General features: G+C 44.1%; 1 pseudogene; it reads right to left on the bottom strand.

Moving 5' to 3' along the window:
• Nucleotides 1-27,907, bottom strand: part of LOC115117279 (tight junction protein ZO-1-like) — a 222,293-nt pseudogene that overhangs the window by 75,043 nt on the left and 119,343 nt on the right.

Here is a 27,907-nt window from a genome sequence, read left to right as displayed (position 1 = left end):
GGTTTGATATAAAATGCTAACCTCCGATGTAATTGTAATGGTGAGAGGTTAGCATGTCTTCAGGGTTTGCTATAAGATGCTAACCTCCAATGTTATTGTAATGGTAAGATGTTAGCATGTCTTCAGGGTTTGCTATAAAATGCTAGCATGTTAGCACAGTATAACTAACACGTTAGCATAGTATGTTAGCAGTACAGAGAGAGAGGTAGAGATGTGTTTGGGCGGGAAGATGAATAGAGAGAGTGAAAGAACAATTGTCCAAGACATTTTTATTATAATTGTATAATTTGATTTAGTTACTCGCCTATTCGATCGTGTTTTGCATGTTGATTTTGTGTATCCCCACCGAATGTGTTCATGACACGCAGGTTGGGATACCAAGGCCAACTGTGAACCAAGTATATTTATTTGGGAACAGGTCAAAACACATTTAGCTAGCTAATTTGTCATGGGAGATGAACATGGGTTGTTATTTTGCCGGAGGTGCATTATGGTCCCCCTTCTTTTTTTTTTTTTTGCTGGATCTTCGTGGAGTTTTGACACATTTTGGGTCGCACAGAATCGTGTGTTATCTACTGCAGCAACTGATCTATGGATGAAGGGGGAAACCTGGTTGTTTTTTTGTTTGGTTTTCTTTGACTGTTCTCCCCTTGTTTCTTCTTCTTCTTCTGTGGATTTTATATGGCAGTTGGCAACCAAGTTTAAGGTGTATCAACTGGACTGGAGTGTGGACCTCGTTCATCTTTCAATCACCCAGGTGGGTAATATGCTTGTAAAAACCACTGAGTAGATGGGAGAGGCAGGACTTGCAGAAGCAAGTTCTGTTTTGGCGCCTGGCTACGCAGACGCTCTCAAGCAGTTTGGATGAGATGATTGAATAACATGTATGTGTACATTTATTTTGTAAAGCTCGCGCATTCCTACGTGGGCGGTCTGGAATTCATCGCTATATTTATGTGTATGTATATATATCTTTAATATGCTATTGGAATTGCTTAAATATTTCCTGTATATACTATGCTTACTTAATGACTTTATTGTGTATTTCATATTTCCTATTCTTATTTCTCCTGTTTTTTTTATAGTAATACATTGTTATTGAATTGTTAGGTTTTGAGTTAAGACAAACTGTACTTGTGCATGTGACATAAGACTTGAAACCCCGACAACACAACATATCCCAACTAACCCTAACCCTAACACATATCCCAACTAACCCTAACCCTAACACATATCCCAACTAACCCTAACACATATCCCAACTAACCCTAACCCACATCCCAACTAACCCTAACCCTAACACATATCCCAACTAACCCTAACCCTAACACATATCCCAACTAACCCTAACCCTAACACATATCCCAACTAACCCTAACCCTAACACATATCCCAACTAACCCTAACCCTAACACATATCCCAACTAACCCTAACACATATCCCAACTAACCCTAACACATATCCCAACTAACCCTAACACATATCCCAACTAACCCTAACCCTAACACATATCCCAACTAACCCTAACACGTATCCCAACTAACCCTAACCCATATCCCAACTAACCCTAACACATATCCCAACTAACCCTAACACATAACCAAACTAACCCTAACCCTAACACATATCCCAACTAACCCTAACCCCGACTAGACAACATATCCCAACTAACCCTAACAACACATATCCCAACTAACCCTAACCCCGACTAGACAACACATATCCCAACTAACCCTAACAACACATATCCCAACTAACCCTAACCCCGACTAGACAACACATATCCCAACTAACCCTAACACATAACCCAACTAACCCTAACCCTTATCCCAACTAACCCTAACCCCGACTAGACAACATATCCCAACTAACCCTAACCCCGACTAGACAACACATATCCCAACTAACCCTAACCCCGACTAGACAACACATATCCCCCTAACCCTAACCCTGACAACACATATCCCAACTAACCCTAACCCCGACAACACATATCCCAACTAACCCCGACAACATATCCCAACTAACCCTAACCCCGACAACACATATCCCAACTAACCCTAACCCTGACTAGACAACACATATCCCAACTAACCCTAACCCCGACAACACATATCCCAACTAACCCTGACAAAACATATCCCAACTAACCCTAACCCCGACTAGACAACATATCCCAACTAACCCTAACCCCGACTAGACAACATATCCCAACTAACCCTAACCCCGACTAGACAACATATCCCAACTAACCCTAACTCCGACTAGACAACATATCCCCCCTAACCCTAACCCCGACTAAACATATCCCCCTAACCCTAACCCTGACAACATATCCCAACTAACCCTAACCCCGACAACACATATCCCAACTAACCCTAAACCCGACTAGACAACACATATCCCAACTAACCCTAACCCCGACAACACATATCCCAACTAACCCTAACCCCGACTAGACAACACATATCCCAACTAACCCTAACCCCGACAACACATATCCCAACTAACCCCGACAACATATCCCAACTAACCCTAACAACACATATCCCAACTAACCCTAACCCCGACTAGACAACACATATCCCAACTAACCCTAACCCCGACAACACATATCCCAACTAACCCTAACCCTGACTAGACAACACATATCCCAACTAACCCTAACCCCGACTAGACAACACATATCCCAACTAACCCTGACAAAACATATCCCAACTAACCCTAACCCCGACTAGACAACACATATCCCAACTAACCCTGACAAAACATATCCCAACTAACCCTAACCCCGACTAGACAACATACCCCAACTAACCCTAACCCGACAACACATATCCCAACTAACCCTAACCCCGACTAGACAACACATATCCCAACTAACTCTAACCCCGAGAACACATATCCCAACTAACCCCGAGAACACATATCCCAACTAACCCCGACAACACACATCCCAACTAACCCCGACAACACACATCCCAACTAACCCTAACCCTGACAACACATATCCCAACTAACCCTAACAACACATATCCCAACTAACCCTAACCCCGACTAGACATATCCCAACTAACCCTAACAACACATATCCCAACTAACCCCGACAACACACATCCCAACTAACCTTAACCCCGACAGCACATATCCCAACTAACCCTAACCCCACATATCCCAACTAACCCTAATCCCGACAACACATATCCCAACTAACCCTAACCCCGACTAGACAACACCTATCCCAACTAACCCTAACCCCGACAACACATATCCCAACTAACCCTAACACATATCCCACCTAACCCCGACAACACATATCCCAACTAACCCTAAACCCGACTAGACAACATATCCCAACTAACCCTAACAACACATATCCCAACTAACCCTAACCCCGACTAGACAACACATATCCCAACTAACCCTAACCCCGACTAGACAACATATCCCAACTAACCCTAACCCAGACAACACATATCCCAACTTTGTGATGCTCACCTTCATTTTTTCGGGACTTTACGAGGGTGACTTTGGCGGGTCGCGGGGGCTGGTTGAGCGAGCGCCGGTCGGCACGCGGGGAGAGACTCCTCTCCCGTGAGCCACTGCGTTCCCGCTCTCTGTCCTTGTCCCGCCTTCCGGCACTCCTCCCGCTGCGCCGGGCCGAGGCCCCACCGACAGCGCTGTAGGCGCTGGGGCCGCTGCGTGCGGAGCGCGTCTCGTATATCTCCTCGTCGTAGCTATCTTCCTCATCCTCCTCCTCATCATCATGCTCCGACATGGTCGCCCTCTCCCCCAGCCGACTCATGGGTACATGCACCTTCCGCTTCCGTCTGATCGTCTGAAGAGGAAGAAGGCAACTTTAGCACGATGTCACTAGATCCCCCCCCCCCCATTTCTTTCCCCCCGTTCCTTCCATGTAATCTCTAACTCCCTCCCTCCCTCTCTCTCATGACAAGACATTAGCCCCATAGAGACTAAATCTAATACATAATAATTGTTGTAATTTATTCTGTGGTAAGAGCCATATCACTACATTATACCCGAAACTTCCAGTTCTCCCTCTGGGGCATTCCATGCCAATTGGCGGTGCTAAGATATGACCCCCAGGTTTTAGCAGATGACAGGTTAGTCCCAAGCGTGCTGTGCTCCAGGTATTAAATATAAAGGAACTGCCCAATTCAGACGTTCATACATAAGTAAGAGCTGGATTCTATCAGTGGACCGGTGTTAAAGCCAGACTCAGTCAGTTGTGTCATTTTGTTAACGTTTTACACCTTGTTTTGTTTGGGGCGACAAAACAAAACCCAGGCAAAACATCATGTAAAACAAACCCAGGCAAGACCCAGTGTAAACAAACCCGGGCAAGACCCAGTGTAAACAAACCCGGGCAAGACCCAATGTAAACAAACCCGGGCAAGACCCAATGTAAACAAGCATGGGCAAGACCTAGTGTAAACAAACCTGGGCAAGACCCAATGTAAACAAACCTGGGCAAGACCCAATGTAAACAAACCTGGGCAAGACCCAATGTAAACAAACCTGGGCAAGACCCAATGTAAACAAACCCGGGCAAGACCCAATGTAAACAAGCATGGGCATCAAAAGCATAGCAAACTCAACATCCAAGAGGAAAACAACTAGCAACTCCAGCAAAGTTTCAGAGTAAGGTCTCTCTTTACGTAGTGTTGTCTCTCTTGTTGTGACTCTATACTGCCAAATAAAACCTGTAAATGCAGGTTTTAGTTGGCAGTATAGCAGGGCTACACCACCGGTATGCACATTTAGCAATGCGTGTGTGGATCTATCGGCTGTTTGCTAGCTAGCTTGCTGACTAGCGTTGCTTACCAGCAGTGGACAGCTAGCTGGCTCTCGTGATTATCAGACCTTGGCACGGTCCAGAGCAGCATGTGGGTACTATCACTAGAATAGCCGTGAGTGACGAGTCTTAGCAAGTTGAAAATAATAAAAATCCCTTGCTGAATGAAAAATCACCGCACAATTCCCATTTCATTCCAGAACTTTCCCGGCCATTGTTTTCAAATCTGCACTGCTATAGCACAGACGGACAGGCAGACAGCCAGGAGCCAATATATAAATCACAAGGATTTGTCAGCTAAATTACACTTTTATTCCATATTTACTCAAATCAAATTTTTGAGTCTTGTTTAAAATAAGAGAGATATAGATCGGCCTATTTGTATTGTTGATGTGTTGCTGTTGTCGTGGATGGATCAGAGGAAAAGATAGGCCGAAAACAGGAGCTATAAAAGGACCATTGACATAAGCTACGCATCATAATTACCTGGAGAATTCCGACCTACAATTTATAAACAAACCTGCTGTACTCGTAACACATAAAAACTTAATTTGTATCACTTTGAAGTGACACAAATGGCAAATGAAGCTTTCCTTTATCCATTTCAAGATATATTAAACAAACAAACAAAAAAGTTGCATTTTTTTTAACTTACTGAGTCTGGCTTTAACATAGGACTTTTACATCTTTGGGTTCCTCAAAAAGATACTCACAATTTTAGCATTCTTTCCACTTTTCCGTAGTTGCTGGACTGCGTATGCATGTTCCACGTTGTCCATGGAGACGGCGTTGACCATCGTGACTCTGTCATTCTCCCTGGAAGGAAAGGAGGAGAGAGTGACTTGTAAAACAATGTAAACAATGTCTTTGTAAACAACCAAATGTTTAAAAAAAAAAAGATTTATTTAATTTAATTTTGCACCATCCATAGCACCTTCTATGAATTTGAGAGAGGTTACATTTTCTCCAAGCCACATCCCTCAGCTTTATATCAAACCATGTGGTAACTCATCCCAAGAGAGGAGAGGAGGATCTTACTGCAGTAGGCCCTCGGCTGGACCTCCCTTCAGGACGTCTGAGATAACGATGGAGGTCTCACCACTCTGAAAATGAGGGTTATCCCGACCTCCCGAGATGGCTATCCCAAAGCCAAACCCTGGTGCCTGCACAGAGATGGAAAATGACATGTTCACTGACTACCCTGGTGCCTGGTGATACAGAGACCCAGAGAGAGAGACTCAGGAGACTCGCGTGTGACGTCAGAACACAATAGTATTCCTCACAAAGAGAGAGAGAGAGAGAGAGAGAGCCAGAGAGAGCGAGAGAAAGAGAGACAGAGCGAGAGAAAGAGAGACAGAGAGAGACAGAGAGAGAAAGAGAGAGAGAAGCACGTTAGAACACAACAACTGTATTCATCACAACCACTGAGAAATATCACAGACCTCTCCAGTCCCAACAATTCCACTACTACGTCACCTTCTAAACAAAGCACTGTATTGGTTTGATAGGGGAGAGTAGTAAACAGCTAGCAAGGTATCTACTATTTAACAAGTGAGCCGTTTCTGCTGATAATTAAAGTCTGGAGGTAGACTAAGTGATAACCTCATAACCATAGCTACCTTGCAACCGTTTATCCTCTTCAAAACAGTGACCGAGTTATTTACAGTTTCTACATTAGGTGAAGGTGAAATGGACAGACAAGGAAATAGGAGGAGTGTAGGAGGGGGACATGACAGACAGTGATTTGTATTGACAATCTATGCTTGTTGTGTTCATATGCCCGGACCCTTGGCCTGTATGGAAGGTCAAGTTGTGACCTTATGCTCTACATCCTGGTGGAAGAATCATGAACACTTTTTTTAAAAAAGGGCAAAACGGACCGTGTCGACGAGTGGTTAAAAGCAGCGTCCTATCGCCTATGAACACAGAACATCGGCCATTTTCTATTCATCTCAAGACGATTTTACACGTTGAATCATAACGTCGACAGCAGGTGTTTTACTGAGCACGGCCAACGTTCATTAAGGTGCGTCTTGTCCTTGTATACAGAGCAGAATCCTGAATGCTTGCTTCTTATTGGACAAGTCCTGGTAGTCCCTCCCCGCTTCAGTCAGTTTTATTCCATTTGGTGCCTAATGAACAAGGTCCTGTTATTGTGTGTTCAGTGAGCATACTGTACGTGTACGGCTTGCAGCATGCTGACTAGTGGAGGCAGGAGGAAAAGAAGATGGAGGGAGCAGGGAAGAAGGACAAAATGGAGGGAGGCTAGGGCACAGAGATAGAGGGGTTTCAACCATCCCACAGAGATAGAGGGGTTTCAACCATCCCACAGAGATAGGGGTTTCAACCATCCTACAGAGATAGGGGTTTCAACCATCCTACAGAGATAGGGGTTTCAACCATCCCACAGAGATAGAGATAGGGGTTTCAACCATCCCACAGAGATATAGATAGGGGTTTCAACCATCCCACAGAGATAGAGATAGGGGTTTCAACCATCCCACAGAGATAGAGATAGGTGTTTCAACCATCCCACAGAGACAGAGATAGGGGTTTCAACCATCCCACAGAGATAGAGATAGAGATAGGTGTTTCAACAATCCCACAGAGATAGAGGGGTTTCAACCATCCCACAGAGATAGAGGGGTTTCAACCATCCCACAGAGATAGGGATTTTCAACCATCCAACAGAGATAGAGGGGTTTCAACCATCCCACATAGATAGAGGGGTTTCAACCATCCCACAGAGATAGAGGGGTTTCAACCATCCCACAGAGATAGGGGTTTCAACCATCCTACAGAGATAGGGGTTTCAACCATCCCACAGAGATAGGGGTTTCAACCATCCCACAGAGATAGGGGTTTCAACCATCCCACAGAGATAGGGGTTTCAACCATCCCACAGAGATAGGGGAGAGAGAGAGAAGGAGAGAGAGAGAGAAGGAGAGAGAGATAGAAGGAGAGAGAGAGAGAAGGAGAGAGAGATACAAGGAGAGAGAGAGACAAGGAGAGAGAGACCAGGAGGAAGGAGAGAGAGAGACAAGGAGAGGTAGAGGTATCCTATGCACTACTCACCCTGTGTAGAGTTACTGTGTGCTGTTCCCATATGACGGTCTCCTCCATAGCTGCACTCTGTAGAAATAAATCCTTATTTTCATCATCATCACTCCAATTAGTGTCAGTAGCCCCCAGGCTTTAGATGTACTCATTTAGCAAAATACATTTTCAAGCCTCAATATCTAAAAATACATTTCAGAAACGCCCCCCCCCCCCCCCCCCCCAAAAAAAATCAACACCACACAATTGTGCCAGTATTTTAGACGTGCCTATCACGGATCGGCCCGTGACGAATTAGCGGTTTTCCTTGTATCAGGGGTTCATACACATTTTGACAGATGGAATTCTCCATGATTTTTAACCACATTTCCATGACCAACAATTGGCGGCATCTCTATGGTACAGTCTCTCTCACTCTATATATATATATATAGAGAGAGAGAGAGAGAGAGACTGTACTATAGAGATGCCGCCAATTGTTGACATTCTATGTCAACTTCTGACTTCAACTGTATATATATACAGTTGAAGTCAGAAGTTGACATACACTTAGGTTGGAGTCATTAAAACTCGTTTTTCAACCATTCCACAAATTTCTTGTTAACAAATAGTTTTAGCAAGCAAAATTTTTTCAAACTGTTGTTTACAGACCGATGATTTCACTTATAATTCAATGTATCACAATTCCAGTGGGTCAGACGTTTACATACACTAAGTTGACTGTGCCTTTAAACAGCTTGGAAAATTCCAGAAAATTATGTCATGGCTTTAGAAGCTTCTGATAAGCTAATTGACATAATTTGAGTCAATTGGAGGTGTACCTGTGGATGTATTTCAAGGCCTACCTTCAAACTCAGTGCCTCTTTGCTTGATATCATGGGAAAATCAAAAGAAATCAGCCAAAAAATAATTGTTGACATCCACAAGTTTGGTTCATCCTTGGGAGCAATTTCCATACCGCTCAGGAAGGAGACGCCTTCAATCCCAGAACAACAGCAAAGGACCTTGTGAAGATGCTGGAGGAAACAGCTACAAAAGTATCTATATCCACAGTAAAACGAGTCCTATATCGACATAACCTGAAAGGCCGCTCAGCAAGGAAGAAACTACTGCTCCAAAACTGCCATAAAAAAGCCAGACTACGGTTTGCAACTGCACATGGGGACAAAGATCATACTTTTTGGAGAAATGTCCTCTGGTCTGATGAAACAAAAATAGAACTGTTTGGACATAATGACCATCGTTATGTTTGGAGGAAAAAGGGTGAGGCTTGCAAGCCGAAGAACACCATCCCAACCGTGAAGCATGGGGGTGGCAGCATCATGTTGTTGGGGTGCTTTGCTGCAGGAGGGACTGGTGCATTTCACAAAATAGATGGCATCACGTGGAAGGAAAATTATGTGGATATATTGAAGCAACATCTCAAGACATCAGTCAAGAAATTAAAGCTTGGTTGCAAATGGGTCTTCCAAATGGACAATGACCCCAAGCATACTTCCAAAGTTGTGGAAAAATGGCTTAAGGACAACAAAGTCAAGGTATTGGAGTGGCCATCACAAAGCCCTGACCTCAATCCCATAGAAAAATTGTGGGCAGAACTGAAAAATGGGAGGCCTACAAACCTGACTCAGTTACACCAGCTCTGTCAGGAGGAATGGGCCAATTTATTGTGGGAACCTTGTGGAAGGCAACCCGAAACATTTGACCCAAGTTAAACAATATAAAGGCAATGCTACCAAATACTAATTGAGTGTATGTAAACTTCTGACCCACTGGGAATGTGATGAAAGAAATACAAGCTGAAATAAATCACTCTCTACTATTATTCTGACCTTTCACATTCTTAAAATAAAGTGGTGATCCTAACTGACCTAAGACAATACTTTTTGACGAAGATTAAATGTCAGGAATTGTGAAAAAAACTGAGTTTAAATGTATTTGGCCAAGGTGTATGTAAACTTCCGACTTCAACTTGTACATATAAAAAAAAAAGTATGCGTAATGTGGTAGACGGATCCCATTAACCATCTCCTGTGGTTGAGCACTTAACTCCCCCACAAAGTAGAACACCTTTTAGGCACCTGTATAAAACACGTGGTCAGCTGGAGAGCTGCTGGGTGTGCAGGCTTTTGATCAAGCCCTGCTCAAAACACATCAGAGACAGTTTATCAAGGTCCGGTTGAGCAGATCATTCCTAAAATGTGGTTTGTTTAGAGGGGGCCTGGACTAAAACCCTGTACACTCATTATCTCTCCTGGAGGATTGTCGACCGCCCATTATCTCTCCCGGAGGATGGTCGACCGCCCATTATCTCTCCCGGAGGACGGACGGCCGCCCATTATCTCTCCCGGAGGACGGACGACCGCCCATTATCTCTCCCGGAGGACGGACGACCGCCCATTATCTCTCCCGGAGGACCGCCCATTATCTCTCCCGGAGGACGGACGACCGCCCATTATCTCTCCCGGAGGATGGACGACCATCCATTAGCTGTCCTGGAGGATGGACGACCGCCCATTATCTCTCCTGGAGGATGGACGACCGCCCATTATCTCTCCTGGAGGATGGATGACCACCCATTATCTATCCTGGAGGATGGACGACCATCCATTAGCTGTCCTGGAGGATGGACGACCGCCCATTATCTCTCCTGGAGGATGGACGACCCCCCATTATCTCTCCTGGAGGATGGACAACCGCCCATTATCTCTCCTGGAGGATGGACGACCCCCCATTATCTCTCCTGGAGGATGGACGACCACCCATTATCTCTCCTGGAGGATGGACGACCACCCATTATCTCTCCTGGAGGATGGACGGCCACCCATTATCTCTCCTGGGGGATGGACGACCACCCATTATCTCTCCTGGAGGATGGACGACCACCCATTATCTCTCCTGGAGGATGGACGGCCACCCATTATCTCTCCTGGGGGATGGACGACCGCCCATTATCTCTCCTGGAGGATGGGCGACCACCCATTATCTCTCCTGGAGGATGGACGACCCCCCATTATCTCTCCTGGGGGATGGACGACCACCCATTATCTCTCCTGGAGGATGGGCGACCCCCCATTATCTCTCCTGGAGGATGGACGACCACCCTTGATGTAAAACATTGCAATATTACAACCAAATACGTTTCGCTCATTCAATATAGCAAAGATCGAGTGGCTATGGTAGGCTCCAAAGATGTTAATTCAACTGAAGCAAGCCCAAAAATGTTCAGAAAATGTACCTTTTCTAGTTTAGTCATATTTATCTTAGCTACCTTATAAGTGTTTACTTTGCAGGCTGACTTGTATCTACTGAGCTACATAACTTTATACTTTAGGTCATACTTAAAGCAGTGGTGGAAAAAGTACTCAACTGTCATACTTGAGTAAAAGTAAAGATACTATAATAGAAAATGACTCAAGTAAAAGTCACCCAGTAAAATTCTACTTGAGTAAAAGTAAAGATACTATAATAGGAAATGACTCAAGTAAAAGTCACCCAGTAAAATTCTACTTGAGTAAAAGTATAAAAGTATTTTGGTTTAAAATATACTTAAGTATCAAAAGTAAAAGTATAAATAATTTACATTTCCTTATATTAAGCAAACCAGACGGCACCATCTCCTTGTTTTTTTATTGACTTACGGAAAGCCACATGCCAAAGCCACACTCCAACATTCAGACATCATTTACAAACAAAGCTTGTGTGTTTAGTGAGTCCTCCAGATCAGAGGCAGTAGGGATGTTCTCTGTTTAGTGAGTCCTCCAGATCAGAGGCAGTAGGGATGACCAGGGATGTTCTCTGTTTAGTGAGTCCTCCAGATCAGAGGCAGTAGGGATGTTCTCTGTTTAGTGAGTCCTCCAGATCAGAGGCAGTAGGGATGTTCTCTGTTTAGTGAGTCCTCCAGATCAGAGGCAGTAGAGATGACCAGGGATGTTCTCTTGATAAGTGTGTGAATTTGACCATTTTCCTGTCCTGCTAAGCACTGAAAATGTTACAAGTCCATGTGTCAGGGAAAATGTAGTGAAGTAGTCAAAAATATAAATAGTAAAGTACAGATACCCAAAAAAACGACTAAAGTAGTACTTTAAAGTATTTTTAATTAAGTACTTTACACCACTGCTAAAAAGGACCCTAGTTCAGCCGCCTACGCTAAATACTGCTGCAGATACTGCTTCATTGTCTCAAGGAGAGGGGTAAGAAGGGAGACGGGGACAGGGGAGAAGGAAGAAGGGAGAGGGGGACAGAGGGGAAGGGAGGGAAGAAGGGAGAGGGGGACAGGGGAGAGGGAAGAAGGGAGAGGGGGACAGGAGAGGGAAGAAGGGAGAGGGGGACAGGAGAGGGAAGAAGGGAGAGGGGGACAGGAGAGGGAAGAAGGGAGAGGGGGACAGGGGAGAGGGGTAAGAAGGAGAGGGGGACAGGGGAGAGGGGTAAGAAGGGATAGGGGGACAGGGGAGAGGGGTAAGAAGGGATAGGGGGACAGGTAAGAAGGGAGAGGGGACAGGGGGACAGGGGAGAGGGAAGAAGGAGAGGGGGACAGTGAGAGGTAAGAAGGGAGAGTGGGGACAGGGGAGAGGGAAGAAGGGAGAGGCGGGGACAGGGAAGAAGGGAGAGTGGGGACAGGGGAGAGGGAAGAAGGGAGAGGGGGACAGGGGAGAGGGAAGAAGGGAGAGGGGGGACAGGGAAGAAGGGAGAGTGGGGACAGGGGAGAGGGAAGAAGGGAGAGTGGGGACAGGGGGAGGTAAAAAGGGAGAGGGGAAAGAGAGGAGAGAGGGATCTCAGGGTGATCTGCACCAGAGCCAGCTGAGGTGTTGAGGAGCGATGGTTTTATTTATTTATTTGCATGGCTCCTGCAATGCAGCGAAAGAGAGATGGGATCTGCTGAGCCACATGCCCTAAAGTCAGTATTGTCACAACTACACCACTAGGCTACATCTCTGGATAGCTTCTGTAGCCTACACTGTATCCAAGCCAGCATTGTCACAATGAACCAGACCACTACTGTACATCTCATTCTCAGATAGCTACTCATACTGACTGTATCCTAGCAAGCAAAGTCAATCCCAACCAGGGAATCTCAAAGTAGCTCAAATTCACAGATACTGAAACTAAAAAACCATACGGACACTGCACCAGCATTCACAGACACTATATACCATAGCCAGCATTCACAGACACTATATACCATAGCCATCATTCACAGACACTATATACCATAGCCATCATTCACAGACACTATATACCATAGCCAGCATTCACAGACACTATATACCATAGCCAGCATTCAGACACTATATACCATAGCCAGCATTCACAGACACTATACCATAGCCATCATTCACAGACACTATATACCATAGCCAGCATTCACAGACACTATATACCATAGCCAGCATTCACAGACACTATATACCATAGCCATCATTCACAGACACTATATACCATAGCCAGCATTCACAGACACTATATACCATAGCCATCATTCACAGACACTGTATACCATAGCCATCATTTACAGACACTGTATACCATAGCCAGCATTCACAGACACTATATACCATAGCCAGCATTCACAGACACTATATACCATAGCCAGCATTCACAGACACTATATACCATAGCCAGCATTCACAGACACTATATACCATAGCCATCATTCACAGACACTATATACCATAGCCATCATTCACAGACACTATATACCATAGCCAGCATTCACAGACACTATATACCATAGCCAGCATTCACAGACACTATATACCATAGCCATCATTCACAGACACTATATACCATAGCCAGCATTCACAGACACTATATACCATAGCCATCATTCACAGACACTGTATACCATAGCCATCATTCACAGACACGGTATACCATAGCCATCATTCACAGACACTATATACCATAGCCAGCATTCACAGACACTATATACCATAGCCAGCATTCACAGACACTATACCATAGCCATCATTCACAGACACTATACCATAGCCATCATTCACAGACACTATACCATAGCCATCATTCACAGACACTATACCATAGCCATCATTCACAGACACTATATACCATAGCCATCATTCACAGACACTATATACCATAGCCATCATTCACAGACACTATATACCATAGCCATCATTCACAGATACTATATACCATAGCCATCATTCACAGACACTATACCATAGCCATCATTCACAGACACTATATACCATAGCCATCATTCACAGATACTATATACCATAGCCATCATTCACAGATACTATATACCATAGCCATCATTCACAGACTCTATACCATAGCCATCATTCACAGACACTATATACCATAGCCATCATTCACAGATACTGCATACCATAGCCATCATTCACAGATACCATGGCCACTTTAGACAGCATTGTCATGTCAGACCCAGTAGATCTCAGATACATGATACTATAAATAAAGATGAAACCATACTGAAAGAGAAAACAATCCTGCTGCTGGTGGCACACACACACACACACACGACACTGTGACCACAAATCAAAACAGACCACACTCTCACGCAGAGAAAGTTAAAAAGGTATTTTAAACACCTCTTAACAATGTATGAATGAGTGTGATACAAATTGTGGAAATGGGGTAGGAGGAGACTTGAGTCTCTTCCTTTGTGCCAGTAGCTAGGCTGCATATTCCCAGGCACTCCACAGAATACAATGGGCTTGTTGCTGGCGACATAATGCCACCACTATGAAGAGGCAGGTTGAGGAAGTGTGCTGAGTGACTTTATTAAGCATGCTTGGAATGTCTTTACACACTAACAACTGGGCCTACGTGCAGTAAAGCAGGGGCTACAAGATGCAGGACAATCCCAAGCTGTCAGCCTAGTATTCATTATTGCACACTGTAGCAAAACATTTTGTAACAGGAAACATTTTTAACAAAAAAAAAAAAATGTGTTTCTATATGAAAAATGCAGGTCGCCAGGCTGTTGGTCGACCAAGATTTCTTTAGTCCAGCATATAGCTACACCTTTCTTTTTTTTTTTATCATGGTGCACAAGACACCTGTCTAATTGGCTCCTGTCTGAGTGGACTGATCCATTGTGGAGGCCATCTGATTGGCTCCTGTCTGAGTGGACCGATTCATTGTGGAGGCCGTGGGGATGGCACAGTCCAGAAATCTAAGAAATGTGCTACTGAAATTGTATATGGTTATATTATGTACGAACAAATGGTGCAACACTAATAAAAATATTATTATTTCATAACAAATAAGCTTTTTCCAGCGTTGTATAGTGGTCGCTGTCCACAGTTCTGAAACATCAGCGCACTGTTGAATTGGCGCCTTTTCCGAGACCATGTTGCTACGTGCATAATGGGGCAACAGGTGGCCTAGTGGTTCGAGCGTTGGGCCAGAAAGGTTGTTGGATCGAATCCCCGAGCTGACAAGGTAAAAATCTGTCGTTCTGACCCAGTTAACCCACTGTTCCCCAGTAGGCCGTCATTGTAAATAAGAACTTGTTCTTAACTGACTTGCCTAGCTAAATTTAAGAAAAATGAAATAATAGCAAAAAATGAAATAGCAAAAAATGAAATAGCAAAAATGAAATAATAGCAAAAAATGAAATAGCAAAAATGAAATAATAGCAAAAATGAAATAATAGCAAAGCATCTTGGTGTTGAGAACAATGTGGCAGAGGCAGCAGTGGAATTAGGAGACGAGAAATCAGCCAGGGGGAAGTGATGCTGCTGCTGGGAGAGACAGAGGGAAGTGATGCTGCTGCTGGGAGAGACAGGGGGAAGTGATGCTGCTGCTGGGAGAGACAGAGGGAAGTGATGCTGCTGCTGGGAGAGACAGGGGGAAGTGATGCTGCTGCTGGGAGAGACAGGGGGAAGTGATGCTGCTGCTGGGAGAGACAGGGGGAAGTGATGCTGCTGCTGGGAGAGACAGGGGGAAGTGATGCTGCTGCTGGGAGAGACAGGGGGAAGTGATGCTGCTGCTGGGAGAGACAGGGGGAAGTGATGCTGCTGCTGGGAGAGACAGGGGAAGTGATGCTGCTGCTGGGAGAGACAGGGGGAAGTGATGCTGCTGCTGGGAGAGACAGGGGAAGTGATGCTGCTGCTGGGAGAGACAGGGGAAGTGATGCTGCTGCTGGGAGAGACAGGGGGAAGTGATGCTGCTGCTGGGAGAGACAGGGGGAAGTGATGCTGCTGCTGGGAGAGACAGAGGGAAGTGATGCTGCTGCTGGGAGAGACAGGGGAAGTGATGCTGCTGCTGGGAGAGACAGGGGGAAGTGATGCTGCTGCTGGGGGAGACAGGGGGAAGTGATGCTGCTGCTGGGAGAGACAGAGGGAAGTGATGCTGCTGCTGGGAGAGACAGGGGGAAGTGATGCTGCTGCTGGGAGAGACAGGGGGAAGTGATGCTGCTGCTGGGAGAGACAGAGGGAAGTGATGCTGCTGCTGGGAGAGACAGGGGGAAGTGATGCTGCTGCTGGGAGAGACAGGGGGAAGTGATGCTGCTGCTGGGAGAGACAGGGGGAAGTGATGCTGCTGCTGGAGAGACAGAGGGAAGTGATGCTGCTGCTGGGAGAGACAGGGGGAAGTGATGCTGCTGCTGGGAGAGACAGGGGGAAGTGATGCTGCTGCTGGGAGAGACAGGGGGAAGTGATGCTGCTGCTGGGAGAGACAGAGGGAAGTGATGCTGCTGCTGGGAGAGACAGGGGGAAGTGATGCTGCTGCTGGGAGAGACAGGGGGAAGTGATGCTGCTGATGGGGGAGACAGGGGGAAGTGATGCTGCTGCTGGGGGAGACAGGGGGAAGTGATGCTGCTGCTGGGGGAGACAGGGGGAAGTGATGCTGCTGCTGGGAGAGACAGGGGGAAGTGATGCTGCTGGGAGAGACCGAGACAGAGGCAGCAGTGGAATTAGGAGACGAGAAAGCAGCCTTTTGCCTAAGAATAGTGAGAATAGCCTAACTGTTAAATGTGCCTGGCTTTATAAATCATCCATCCATATATATACACACACACACACACACACATATATCTGTTTTGAGTGTTTGTTTAATAGCCTAGGGATTCCGTGAGCACCAAGCCTCAAGCAACCACAATGTCTGATAAATAACAGGCTTTACAAGAACAGTCTCTCTGGTATAATTAACATTTATTTAGTGTTGTAGTGTACTGTTATTTAGTGTTGTAGTGTACTGCTATTTAGTGTTGTAGTGTACTGTTATTTAGTGTTGTAGTGTACTGTTATTTAGTGTTGTAGTGTACTGTTATTTAGTGTTGTAGTGTACTGTTATTTAGTGTTGTAGTGTACTGTTATTTAGTGTTGTAGTGTACTGTTATTTAGTGTTGTAGTGTACTGTTATTTAGTGTCGTAGTGTACTGTTATTTAGTGTTGTAGTGTACTGTTATTTAGTGTTGTAGTGTACTGTTATTTAGTGTTGTAGTGTACTGTTATTTAGTGTTGTAGTGTACTGTTATTTAGTGTTGTAGTGTACTGTTATTTAGTGTTGTAGTGTACTGCTATTTAGTGTTGTAGTGTACTGCTATTTAGTGTTGTAGTGTACTGTTATTTGGTGTCGTAGTGTACTGTTATTTAGTGTTGTATATTTAGTGTTGTAGTGTACTGTTATTTAGTGTTGTAGTGTACTGTTATTTAGTGTCGTAGTGTACTGTTATTTAGTGTCGTAGTGTACTGTTATTTAGTGTTGTAGTGTACTGTTATTTAGTGTTGTAGTGTACTGTTATTTAGTGTTGTAGTGTACTGTTATTTAGTGTTGTAGTGTACTGTTATTTAGTGTTGTAGTGTACTGTTATTTAGTGTTGTAGTGTACTGTTATTTAGTGTTGTAGTGTACTGTTATTTAGTGTTGTAGTGTACTGTTATTTAAATCAAATCAATCAAATTTTATTTGTCACATACACATGGTTAGCAGATGTTAATGCGAGTGTAGCGAAATGCTTGTGCTTCTAGTTCCGACAATGCAGTGATAACCAACAAGTAATCTAACTAACAATTCCAAAACTACTGTCTTATACACAGTGTAAGGGGATAAGGAATATGTACATAAGGATATATGAATGAGTGATGGTACAGAGCAGCATACAGTAGATGGTATCGAGTACAGTATATACATATGAGATGAGTATGTAGACAAAGTAAACAAAGTGGCATAGTTAAAGTGGCTAGTGACATAAGAATGCAGTCGATGATCTAGAGTACAGTATATACATATGCATATGAGATGAATAATGTAGGGTAAGTAACATTATATAAGGTAGCATTGTTTAAAGTGGCTAGTGATATATTTACATCATTTCCCATCAATTCCCATTATTAAAGTGGCTGGAGTTGGGTCAGTGTCAATGACAGCGTGTTGGCAGCAGCCACTCAATGTTAGTGGTGGCTGTTTAACAGTCTGATGGCCTTGAGATAGAAGCTGTTTTTCAGTCTCTCAGTCCCAGCTTTGATGCACCTGTACTGACCTCGCCTTCTGGATGATAGCGGGGTGAACAGGCAGTGGTTCGGGTGGTTGATGTCCTTGATGATCTTTATGGCCTTCCTGTAACATCGGGTGGTGTAGGTGTCCTGGAGGGCAGGTAGTTTGCCCCCGGTGATGCGTTGTGCAGACCTCACTACCCTCTGGAGAGCCTTACGGTTGAGGGCGGAGCAGTTGCCGTACCAGGCGGTGATACAGCCCGCCAGGATGCTCTCGATTTAGTGTTGTAGTGTACTGTTACTCAGTGTCGTAGTGTACTGTTATTTAGTGTTGTAGTGTACTGTTATTTAGTGTTGTAGTGTACTGTTATTTAGTGTTGTAGTGTACTGTTATTTAGTGTTGTAGTGTACTGTTATTTAGTGTTGTAGTGTACTGTTATTTAGTGTTGTAGTGTACTGTTATTTAGTGTTGTAGTTTACTGTTATTTAGTGTTGTAGTGTACTGTTATTTAGTGTTGTAGTGTACTGTTATTTAGTGTCGTAGTGTACTGTTATTTAGTGTCGTAGTGTACTGTTATTTAGTGTTGTAGTGTACTGTTATTTAGTGTTGTAGTGTACTGTTATTTAGTGTTGTAGTATACTGTTATTTAGTGTTATTTAGTGTCACTGTTCCAAATGGTCAGATATTTATAATAATAAACCCACCTTTCTCTTGATCTCCTCCTTCGTTATTATTACTATTATTTTGATCATCATTATAATAAATAATGTCATTATCATTAGTAGGCTTAGTATAGCAGCCTTGTATAACCACCATCGAGCTGTAGGCCTCAGAGCTCATCCTGTTAAGACTTAATACCGTAACTTAGGCCTATACTTCGTTGGCTAATGGGGATCCTACTTAAAAAATATAAATAAAATGCAATACTTACAGTATATGACTTACTGTATGATAAATAAACATGCGACTGTTTTTAGTCTATTTAAAAAATTTAATTAAAAAATTAAAAAGCAAACAGATCACAGGCTCTCTGGTACTCTTATAATTTATTTAGTGTTGTTTACATTGTTCCAAACGGTCCTAAAAATATATATTGTAATCTAACAGCACCTGTATGGCACAGATAATATGCAGGCAGTGCTGGCTCCTTACCTTCTTTTTCTTGATCTCCAGTATTTTCCACAACTAGTCAGATGTATTCCACACATCTGACTTCCCCTTTACCTCCTGAGCAACCAGTAAAACATTCCCCTGTTTCCAGTCACGTCCTCTGCATCCGTTTTGCTGTCACATGTGTTCCGGTGTTCAGAGTTTGTTATAACCAATTTATTCATGTGATTATGACATGCTTTAACGGTCAGGCCCTATTGGTCGCGTGCATTCGATGCACACACGTCACATAAAGAGAGCAAGGGGTTGAGGGGATATTTTCCTAAATAAATTAGGGATTTTGGTAACGGAACTTTTCAATCAAAAATGACTAATTATGTAGCAGTTCAGCAACACGGACAGTGTGATACACACTGTTGATGTTCTGTGGTGGTCACTGCAGCAGATAGGAGTGATACACACTGTTGATGTTCTGTGGTGGTCGCTGCAGCAGAGACAGTGTGATAAACACTGTTGATGTTCTGTGGTGGTCGCTGCAGCAGAGACAGTGTGATACACACTGTTGATGCTCTGTGGTGGTCGCTGCAGCAGAGACAGTGTGATACACACTGTTGATGTTCTGTGGTGGTCGCTGCAGCAGAGACAGTGTGATACACACTGTTGATGTTCTGTGGTGGTCTCTGCAGCAGAGACAGTGTGATACACACTGTTGATGTTCTGTGGTGGTTGCTGCAGAAGAGAGGAGTGATACACACTGTTGATGTTCTGTGGTGGTCGCTGCAGCAGAGACTGTGTGATACACACTGTTGATGTTCTGTGGTGGTCGCTGCAGCAGAGACAGTGTGATACACACTGTTGATGCTCTGTGGTGGTCGCTGCAGCAGAGACAGTGTGATACACACTGTTGATGTTCTGTGGTGGTCGCTGCAGCAGAGACAGTGTTATAAACACTGTTGATGTTCTGTGGTGGTCTCTGCAGCAGAGACAGTGTGATACACACTGTTGATGTTCTGTGGTGGTCGCTGCAGCAGAGAGGAGTGATACACACTGTTGATGTTCTGTGGTGGTCTCTGCAACAGAGGAGTGATACACACTGTTGATGTTCTGTGGTGGTCTCTGCAACAGAGAGGAGTGATACACACTGTTGATGTTCTGTGGTGGTCGCTGCAGCAGAGACTGTGTGATACACACTGTTGATGTTCTGTGGTGGTCGCTGCAGCAGAGAGGACAGAGAGACAACGGGTCACACAGTTCCTCGCTGTCTTTTTTTACACGGCGCAGCAAGTCTGAGCCCGGCCCGGCTCAATCAAATCAATTGCGGTCCGATTCCCTCTAGTTATCTGTGTCTTAATTATTTCATCAAACAGTGCACTTAAAGCATCAGACAAGCTCAGTGCATACAGTTGATTTGATTAAAACACATAGGATATATATATATATATATATACACATTTTTTTTACTTTTTAATTTCGACCAATCGATTGGTCGAAAGTACAGACGACTCTCGGTCAACCAAGATTCTCTCTAAATCGGGGACAGCCCTACTTCAAAGCCTCTCATTGACCAATAATTAGCTTCAGCAATTCAGGGTTTATATACATCATTGGTCCTTACCCACAAAGCACTCCTGTCTTCTTCCAACCTCCCTCAGTACAGTCAGAGTGAGGTCTATCCATGGAGCAGAGCCTGTACAGTGTGTCAACCTTACACAGATGGTACCACACTGAAACAAACACCTCTGGTGAAATAGCCGTCTGAAAAAACTATATATGGACCGACTCAATTGATTCAGTATTGTGTTGGTGAACACACATGGACCTCAACATAGACGGTAAGGTAGGTAGCTAGCGCACCATGAGCAGATAGCCAGATACTGGAATTTAGTCTGTTCTAAATTCACTGTCCCTTCGCTTCCCCTAATTTCTACTCCAAACCCAGGACCACCTAGGGCCTCCGCAGAGAACACTTTGGCCAAATCATGAGCTTATGTTGAGGAGGCACATTAAAGCATAATGGACCGTGAGGGGGATTAGCTAGGGGATTAGTCTGATTATTTATTAAAAGCAGCAGCACCAGTTACTTAGGAAACAGGACAGGCGGAGTGGAGCGAGAGGAGAAGAGGCTCTATTTCGACTAGTTCAAATATCCATTCCTCTTGTCATCTCCTCCCCTTCATGCAGCGCTGATGGTTGAAGCTCATTATTAGGCTGGCTTTCACCGGGACAGATCGTTTGGATAATTGAGAAAGAGCCAGGGCAGGGTGATTGGACCTCCCAAATCCCTGCTGCCAAACCCTCCTTCCAAAAATCCCCTCATCACGGCTCCCATGGCAACTATAGCCTTGTTCACACTGCAGGCCTTTATGCTCAAATCAGTTGTTTTTCCAAATACATTTTGGAATACTGACTGTCCAAACAGCAAGTTACATGTGACCAAATCAGATGTGTGTGTGTGTGTGTGTGTGTGTTCAGACATAAGTCATTTGCTGACATTGCTAAACTAGTTGTCATAGTAACGACGGGTGTGCACACACTGGTGTAGGCTGATTGGTGGTGGTGCTCCTGCTTCCTAGCACCGCCATGGACGTTTCCCAGTTGCTTTCCATGTTCAAAATCGTAGTGTAAGAACACTTTTAAAGCCTCAAAGGATAAGATAATCAAACTTTCCAAACAAGTCCTTTTTTTGGCTAGCCACAGCTGTCAACTAGCTAGCGAGGTAGCTGTTTAGCTAGCCACAGCTGTCAACTAGCTAGCGAGGTAGCTGTTTAGCTAGCCACAGCTGTCAACAAGCTAGCGAGGTAGTTGTTTTGCTAGCCACAGCTGTCAACTAGCTAGCTAGGTAACTGTTTAGCTAGCCACAGCTGTCAACTAGCTAGCTAGGTAGCTGTTTAGCTAGCCACAGCTGTCAACTAGCTAGCTGTTTATCTAGCCACAGCAGTGAACTAGCTAGCTAGGTAGCTGTTTAGCTAGCCACAGCAATGAACTAGCTAGCTAGGTAGCTGTTTAGCTAGCCACAGCTGTCAACTAGCTAGCTAGGTAGCTGTTTAGCTAGCCACAGCTGTCAACTAGCTAGCTAGGTAGCTGTTTAGCTAGCCACAGCAGTCAACTAGCTAGCTAGGTAGCTGTTTAGCACATTCAGTCGTTTGTTTTTAAACAATTAACAAGCTAGTTAGCTACCACATGTTCTTCTCAAACTGTCAACAGAGTAGCTAGCAAGCAAAAGGATGCCAAATAAGTAAAAAAAAAAAAAAAAGCAAATAATAATAATAATAGGCAAATAAGGATCAGATTTGACTGTTCAGACATGTCGCTTGTCCAGGAATCTGATTCCAAACCACCTGCGAAGGTGGTTTGAAATGTGGCTTGAAATATCCGATTCCATGTACTTTTTGTCAGTTCAGACTGCAGGAAAAATTACAGATTTTAATCGGATATGCAAAAAAAAAAAAAAGGAGTTATGTCACTTCAAACTGCCCATGTGAACTAGGCTTAAGTTCTGCGGCCTGCTAAAATATAGTACTTTTCTTTCTGAGCAGAGGGACAGCCATGTTATCACACAGCCAGGGCTGCTAGAATAATTTTGACAAGGGGGACAGGTCAGGCTAGTCTCTGGGTTCTCACTCAACCATATCAGAAACCAAACCACTTACCAATACTGTTTAAATACCAATATCAAGATGGATAGGTTAGGCCTGCAATCTGCAGGTCTAACATGTAAATACGGCAGCAAGTAAGTGTACCATCTTGGGTTAAGATGAGAGCAAAGTTCTCCTTTTGGAGTAGGGTTCAGCTGGACCAGTCTCCTCTCTCTAGCCGGCCAGGCATAGTGCCTGAGAGCCGTTAGCCTAGCCTGAGAGCCATTAGCCTAGTCTGAGAGCCGTTAGCCTAGCCTGAGAGCCGTTAGCCTAGCCTGAGAGCCGTTAGCCTAGCCTGAGAGCCGTTAGCCTAGCCCGAGAGCCGTTAGCCTAGCCCGAGAGCCGTTAGCCTGGCCTGAGAGCGCAGCTGGGGTTTTAGGAAACTGAACAACAGTCCACCACAAGGGTCTACTGCAAAAGTTAAACACAAACAGTCAAAAACCTCTTCAAGCAGTTTTAAGAGGAAACTAAAAAACACAAAAAGCTGCAGGGCAAACAAAAGAGGAAACTCCCTCTGGCGTTTTACAGTAAACTGAATAGGCCTAAAAGAGGAAACTCCCTCTGGCGTTTTACAGTAAACTGAATAGGCCTAAAAGAGGAAACTCCCTCTGGCATTTTACAGTAAACTGAATAGGCCTAAAAGAGGAAACTCCCTCTGGCGTTTTACAGTAAACTGAATAGGCCTAAAAGAGGAAACTCCCTCTGGCATTTTACAGTAAACTGAATAGGCCTAAAAGACGAAACTCCCTCTGGCATTTTACAGTAAACTGAATAGGCCTAAAAGAGGAAACTCCCTCTGGCGTTTTACAGTAAACTGAATAGGCCTAAAAGAGGAAACTCCCTCTGGCGTTTTACAGTAAACTGAATAGGCCTAAAAGAAGAAACTCCCTCTAGCATTTTACAGTAAACTGAATAGGCCTAAAAGAGGAAACTCCCTCTGGCGTTTTACAGTAAACTGAATAGGCCTAAAAGAGGAAACTCCCTCTGGCGTTTTACAGTAAACTGAATAGGCCTAAAAGAGGAAACTCCCTCTGGCGTTTTACAGTAAACTGAGTAGGCCTAAAATAATAAACTCCCTCTGGCATTTTACAGTAAACTGAATAGGCCTAAAAGAGGAAACTCCCTCTGGCGTTTTACAGTAAACTGAATAGGCCTAAAAGAGGAAACTCCCTCTGGCGTTTTACAGTAAACTGAGTAGGCCTAAAATAATAAACTCCCTCTGACAGAATAGGCCTGGTAGGCCTACATACTAACTGTACTTTTAAAAGGAGAGAAAGTGATTTTAAAAATATTTTAAAAGATGGAAACAGGACCTGGGACTGAAATAAAAATCCCTCTAGAACAGTTTTCTGTTTAATGTCTTGAAGCTGATCAGCGCTGTAAAACCGCTGATGCAACATTACTCTGCACCATATTGTCTGAATTTATAGCTGTATTTTTCTTTTTTTACCAGGGCTGAACTGAAAAACGAATAAAAGACCTACTTGACTCCAGTTGATACTAAATCTGTCAGCATTTTTTGTTGACCATTTACTTGTTTAAAAACACACACACACACACACACACACACACACACACACACACACACACACACACACTCTCTCTCTTTCAGATTCTTGTATAGTGTGCAATGCATGTCCTACGGTAAATCTATGATCTATCTTTCTGCAGTGTGTGAAGAGGAAAGATGCAATTTGGGTTCTAGAACATGTTTCTCCTTCTCAATCTGTCCACCGTAACCAGAGCAACAAGGTATTTCAGTCAATGACCTGACTTTCCAGAACCATACTTTCCTGGATGGGATCAGAAAGGACACCACGAAGAGAGTAATGTACTGTCCATCTCAGTCCCCGGGCACCACATGTAAGAGCACAAACACCTTCCTTACCACTCAAAATCAACAAAAATCTACAGCGAAACTGAAGGCAATAAACAACTTCTCTGACAGGAAAACGGCCAATGTGGCAATGATATTAAATCAGAAACATTGTATACATAATTTTAATAATAATAATAATATAGGTCATACAATCAATCTCGTCCAAAACTGAGTTTTGAAAGTGAGTTAGTTATGACTTACTTGAGGATTTGGGTTTCGATTTCCACAACGCTCACTTGTCCACTAATAACAGGGGATAGACACACAGCTGCAGTTGCGGCTGCGGCGCTCTATCCACTCCTACCGCAGAACACACCGACAGAGAGAGAGACCTGCCCGCAGCGCAGCAGACTTTGTTTACATAAGACAACACGTCACACACTTTGTTTTTTAAACATGAGAAATACTGCACTAAAACACCTTTAGTCAGATGTAATAATATCCCTGTCAAAAACATCAACATTAATTACAGCTTTCTTGAGTTATCGTAGATTCATTCGGGGGATATTTTGAGGAAGTGACGCTTAGCTTTGTTGCCATGGTGTCTCGTTAAACTAACAGTAACTGCCACATAGAACCACGCCTCCAAGACCGGAATCTCATTTTTTTCTTAATGAGCAAAAGAGAAACACGTGGAAATTGACTTGTTCAGAAATGTATGCAGATTCTTGGTTTTAAAATTAGTTTTTTCAATATAGAAGCCACATAATAAATTCAGGCACAGACTACCAGATAGTCGATGCACAACCAGCGATAAGATAGAAGGAGAGAGTCAAACAAATAGATGTATTTAGCCATTGACGTTATTCCACGCTGAGGGTTTCTTCTGCAATCTGCAGTGGCTCTGGTGCACCATTTGTGAACACAATCCCTCAGTTTGTGGTCAGTATCCCAGTAATCAATGGGGTTTGTTTGTGACACTGACTCTCTAGTGTGCGGATGTGTGTCCTTTGTGGCTAGGCAGCAAGTCTAACAGACTGTGCCAACAGAAGTAAGCTCCACTCTGCAGGTTTGGAGGGCTTGGCAGGGCTGGAGGGAGGCTGACCATCGCTACGTTCCAAATGCCACCCTATTGCCTATAGTGCACTACTTTTAACCGTGAACACTAGTGCACTAAATAGGGAATATAGGGTGCCATTTGTCAGGCTGACCATGCCAGTTGGATCATGCTTGGAGGATTAGCGTAAAAATACAATTACTGGAACAGGCAAAGTCCCTTGGTTCACAGCAATTAGACTGGTTCACCAACTGGTACTCATGGGAAGTGGGTACTCAATATGGCTGCCAGCCCCCGATCACAGAACTTTGACATGAATGGGGACGTCGGTTCTAGTAATTCTATGATTAGAACCCATGCAGCTTGGGAGAGGAGAGTCTGCAGCTGTCTACAACACAGATTCTCTCTCTCAATATATATATATATATATATATATATATATATATATATATATAGATATATAGAGATATAGATAGACTTAAAATCAGTCCCAAACAACTTCATCTCAACCTTGTTTAAATCCTCATATTCAGGATGTGATCTGGACAACGACATAGATATCAGGAAACATGTATTCAACTGAAATGTGTCTTCTGCATTTAACCCTCTGAACCAGAGAGGGGGCTGCCATAATCGCCATCTACGTCTTCGGCGCCCGGGGAACAGTGGGTTAACTGCCTTGCTCAGGGGCAGAATGACAGATTTTTACCTTGTCAGCTCGAGGGAATCGATCCAGCAACCTTTCGGTTACTGGCCCAACACTCTAACCACAAGGCTACCTGACAGTAGATCACGCATCAACGATAGTAGGCAACAACAACAAAATCTCTGCATATTGCCTTTAATGTTGCCTGATAATGGGTCCATGACAAACAGGGTTTTTAGGCTACAAGTTACAGCCTAATCAGCATTATCGTCACCGTTATTATAGTGATGTTAGAGACCAAAAAGCCCTTGATGTTATTACCCAATTCAAAAACATCATCAGTGTTATCATCAAGGAATAGGAGCATATGACAGGAACTAAAAGCCCCTGATGTTACTTCTATAATCAGAAATGAGGCAATGCGACAGGGGGCTGGCTGTTTAACTCGCTGTGGTTGAGGTGTGTGTGTGTGTGTGTGTGTGTGTGTGTAAAGGCGTCCGCATGCTTCTCAACTGAAACAGTTCGGAAGAGTTTGTGCATATATTATACGAAGAGATTTTGTGACGTTTTTGTTCGTTTTGGACTTCCGTAAGGGTTTTTTCACCTGTAGCCCGAAGTCTAAGCCCCTTCGTCGGTGATAGTAGGGATTCTTCAATAAAGTATTATTGTCATTCAACGTTTTCATGCAAATGTTTTCACCTGATAAATACTGCACCAAAGATCTTAGTTTAATGGAAAATTGCACGACTAAGATCTCTGCAAATAAAAAAAATAAAAATCAATAACTGGTTTGTTTGGCTACGGTGTCTCAAAATGGACAAACAGTACTATTGCTGCTTTTTTCTAATCTTTCAAGTGAAGGCCTTCTTTTTTTATTTTACCCCTTTTTATCTCCCAATTTCAATATTGTTTCATCGCTGCAACTCCCCAACGAGCTCGGGAAAGGGGAAGGTCGAGTCATGCGTCCTCCTGTGTAAGTCAGAATCAGCCTGCAGGCGCCCGGCCCGCCTCAAGGAGTCGCTAGAGCACAATAAGCCAAGTAAAGCCCCAGCAGGCCAAACCCTCCCCTAACTCGGACGACGCTGGGCCAATTGTGCGCCGCCCTATGAGACTCCCGGTCACGGCCGGTTTTGACACAGCCTGGGATCGAACCCGGGTCTGTAGTGACGCCTCAAGCACTGCGATAAATGTAGGCCTTTTAAGGAAGTATGCGAGCACATTCGTCCGGTTCGCCTAGCCGAACTGAAGTGTGCTGACGCCTTAAGAGAGACCGACAGAGAGAGAGACAGACAGACAGACAGAGACAGACAGACAGACAGACAGACAGACAGACAGA

Source organism: Oncorhynchus nerka, linkage group LG17 (assembly GCF_034236695.1).
Source record: "Oncorhynchus nerka isolate Pitt River linkage group LG17, Oner_Uvic_2.0, whole genome shotgun sequence".
Lineage (NCBI taxonomy): Eukaryota > Metazoa > Chordata > Actinopteri > Salmoniformes > Salmonidae > Oncorhynchus > Oncorhynchus nerka.
This window is presented reverse-complemented; position numbering and strand designations above follow the sequence as displayed.